A 4,475-nucleotide genomic window follows, 5' to 3' on the forward strand; every position below is an offset into this window, starting at 1 on the left:
TTAAAGGAATTAAGCAACTAACCTGTTCAAGGATAAACCACAATCCATGTAGGCTGTTAGGACATGACCTTTTCCTGCCTGGGGTTAATCTGTTGCTCGTAACAGAATAAACTCCAAACCAAAAGCAGGCAACAGGCTCCTCAAGTGGGCTTGGACATGAAAATAATCTCCCATGATGTGGTGTGGGGGCTGACACTTGTATCTCCAATGTCCAAAGCATCCTGACCACCAGGACAGTGACTCTTGGCCAGTCTCTTTTCTTCGAGCCCTTCTGTACAAATTAGTAAATGTTTACAGGACCATAACTTTAGTGTGTTTCTGATCTCAACTGGAAGCCTTTATAGAGAAATTGTGAATAGACATAAAAATGGCAACTACTTGGAAGAGTATCTCTTTATAGAGGGTTACTGGCCCTCACCAGTTAATACTGGTCAGCACGGGTTAATTGCTCCTCCAGTTAATTAAAACCAGTTAATACTGGCCAGCATCAGTTAATTGCTCCTCTTCCTTCTCCAAATGTGACTCTGCCAAATGAAATCCACCACAGAAGCTGTCTGTGCACAGTTAAAGAGTTTAGCTTATAACAGCAAGAAAACATTCCAACACTGTTTGGGGAATGATGGAAAACATAAGTAATAAGAATGGGAAGAGCTATATTACAGCAAAGTGCTATATGCTTTATAAATGGAGGGAGTTTGTGAGTCTCTCTGCAATCAGCATCAAAATTTCTAACAGCACAAGAAAACAAACTTACACAGAAAACTTCAGTCATAGTTGAATGAGGTACTTAAGGCAACAGGCTAGACACCTGTGATGGATTGACCCTGGCTGGACACCGGGTGCCCACCAAAACCACTTTATCACTCCCCTCCTCAGCTGAACAGCAGAAAGAAAATACAATGAAGGCTTATGGGTTGAGGACAGGGAGAAATCACTCACCGACTACTGTCATGGGCAAAACAGACTTGACATGGGGAAACTAGTTTAATTTATTACCAATCAAACCAGAGTAAGATGAGAAATAAATCAAAATCTTAAAAACACCTTCCCCCCACCACCTTCTTCCCAGGCTTAACTTCATTCCTGAATTCACTACCTGCTCCCCCCCAGCAGCACAGAGGAACGGGGAATGGGGGTTCTGGTCAGGTCATCACACATTGTCTCTGCTGCTCCTCCCTCCTCAGGGGAGGACTCCTCACACTACTCCCCTGCTTCAGCGTGGGGTCCCTCCTCTCCCCAGGAGACAGTCCTCCATGAATTTCTCCAACGTGAGGCCTTCCCATGGGCTGCAGTTCTTCATGAACTGCTCCAGCGTGGGTCCCTTCCATGGGGTGCATCCTTCAGGAACAAACTGCTCCAGTGTGGGTCCACCACAGGGTCACAAGTCCTGCAGCAAATCTTCTCCAGTGTGGGCTCCTCTCTCCACAGGGCCACAGGGCCCGCCAGGAGGCTACTCCAGTGCAGGCTTCCCAGTGGAGTCACAGCCTCCTTTGGGCATCCCCCTGCTTCATCGTGGGGTCCCCCCCGGTCTGCAGGTGGAGATATGCTGCACCATGGACCATCATGTGCTGCAGGGACACAGCCTGCCTCACCATGGGCTGCAGGGGAATCTCTACAACAGTGCCTGGAGCACCTCCTGCCCTTCTTCACTGACCTGGGTGTCTGCAGGGCTGTGCCTCTCACATACTCCCACTCCTCTCTCCCAGCTGCAATTGCTTCTGTGCAGTATTTTTTCCCCCTTCCACCATCACTGATGGGCTCAGCCTTGGCCAGCAGCAGGCCCACCTTGGAACTGTCTGGCATTGACTCTATTGGACATGGGCGAAGCTTCTCGCAGCTTCTTGCAGAAGCCACCCCTGTAGCCCCTCTACTACCAAAAACTTGTGATGCAAACCCAGTACAGCACCCCAAGTGGGACCACAACACTCTCCTCTTACCAAGCAATTGTGTACTTTTCACTATGCCAGGGAGCACGCCTCCATTGTATCAAACTAGCATATGTACTGTTTGTTGTTTATAGATCAAGAGTGCTTTGTATAAACACTAAAGTTGTGAATAAACACATTAAAGTTGTGAATAAAACATTCAGACATTCTGAAATGACAGAAAAAAACATTGCTGACAGTCTAATAGAGGCCTAAAAATAAAAATTAGAAAAAAAAAGAAGTCTCACACTTATTGCACTGCACAGTCCAACAAAGCCAATCTTTCTAAGCCTTTGCTTCAAGATTCACTTGCGCTGAGGGAGATATGGGAGCAATTATAGTGGCTTCCACAAATTACTAATTTTTGTATTTATAGTTCAGATACTGATAGTAAATATGACAAAAGGGCACTAAACTTTTAAGCAACTCAAAATATTGCTGTGCTCAGAATAAGACAAACAGAAAAAGAAGCCAGAAGAATACTTATGCAGACCATATTATCAGAAACATTTAAGGAAACTGCATTTATAAAGAAAATTCTTACAGTCAGTTATTAGCCAATAAGTGGGGCAGTTCATTGGCAAAGACTCAGCAATACACAGCAGGCTGCTGGAGCTCTTAGGGAAAATACAATTAACTTGGTAACAAAATTAAATATAGTAGATCTATAATAAGTGTAAGCAGCTTATAGTAAACCCAAAGGGAGTATTAAGAATTCAATCCATCAATCTTCACAGCACGTAACCACCCCTGGACAATGCTTCTAAAAACCTGTTCGTAATTTTATGTCTGTTCCAGTTACTGTATGAATAAAGCTGATCTTTGACTGACTTCAACTGCTGTAGCTCCTTGAATTTCAGTACAGAAATACTACCTCACACTAGTCTGACATCTTGATTTTCTTAATTTTTATTCACATATTAACTGTTTCAGTGTTGTAGCTAGATTGCCAAGGTATTTTCAGCCCTGCCAAATGATCTTTGGCAAGATTCCCAACAAAATGTGACTCACTTTCTCCATCTATAAAATGTGGATAACAACATTTATTTCCATTATGAGTTGATTGGAGACCTAAGGCTGCTTAATGGAAATGCGTTGGTAGCACTGCAGCCTCCTTTCCTTCTATCTAACCTAAAGTAATCATGAGTAAGACTGCAAACTTGGTGAAGTTGTTATGGTAAAAATCCCAGCACAAGGAAAGAATGCATCTCCAATCATTCTAAAGAAAGAAAGCATCAATAATACTATTGCTGCTTGCAGAAAACAATCCTGCATAAAAAATTGCTGCCTGCTCTGCCTCACTACAATAATCAAGTTTAGGCTCTGCAGCAGTGATTTGAAATTACAACATGTTCACTCAAATTGTCATTCTTTGCAGACTCCCTTCTCCCTCACAGGGACAGGAAAACACACCCTGTCTCAGCCCTGCAAGAAGGACCCTGCTCCCAGTACACCTCCAACTGTGACAGTGACTTCTAGGCAATCTCAAAGTACAGTTCAACTTATTTAACTGCCCTTGCAGCCAAGGACCAATTTGCTTCACTGATGAGAGTACATGAGTACTCTGATACTCCTGCCAGCCCAACCATTCACAACCCTGACTAAACTGAATTTCTCCTTAAGCTGCCCTGAAAAAATAGAATCCTCTCTTCTTCTTTCTGTTCAAGATCACATTATTCCAGGTAGTTAGAAGTGTCTTTAAATGGAAATCTCAAAGATACTGAAACATTGGCGACCATTCATAAGATTGCCCTGTACTTCCAAAGCCCTCCTGGGGTGTGTAGCCCTGGTGTACACTGGCTCCCTTGCCTCAAGGAAGCACAGAGAAACTGTCGTGGTTTAAGCCCCGGCTGTAAATTAGAACCACGCAGTCTACTTCCCCCCCCCACGCCCCCAGAGGGATGGGGAGGAGAATCGAAAGAATGTAACTCCCATGGGCTGAGATAAAAACAGTCCAGTAACTAAGGTGTAACACAAATCACTACTGCTGCCACCAATAATAATAATGATAAGAGAAATAACAAGGGAAGAGAATACGATACCGCTCGCCGGAAAAGAGCCCGACAGAAAAGAGGACGTGCCCTTCCGGGTAGCTCCCAGTTACATCCCCCGGCATGACGTGCTGTGGTATGGAATACCTCTTTGGCTAGTTTGGGTCAGGTGTCCTGTCCCTGCTTCCTCCCGGCTTCTCCTCCTCCTTGGCAGAGCATGAGACTCACAAAGTTCTTGGTCAGAGTAAACATTCTGACCAGCAACTGAAAACATCGGCTTTATCAAAATTATTCCCAGGCCGAAAGTAAAAACCACAGCGCTGCACCAGCTACTAAGAAAGAGAAAAAATGACTGCTGCTGCTGAACCCAGGACAACTTGGAAATCAGAAAAGGGTGTAGATACTTGTTATGACCCAGGACCTGCAAAACAACAGAAAACAAAAGCATTTGCTTTAAAGCAGAACACTGGTTTAAGATATCAGCCAGTGAAAACTTGGTATCTTACAGACAGCTTACTCAGTGCAAGCCCTGTCTGAAAAGCTGCCACTACCTTCCTCC

Source organism: Psittacula echo (genome assembly GCF_963264785.1).
Source record: "Psittacula echo genome assembly, chromosome: 5".
In the NCBI taxonomy this organism is placed as follows: Eukaryota; Metazoa; Chordata; class Aves; order Psittaciformes; family Psittacidae; genus Psittacula; species Psittacula echo.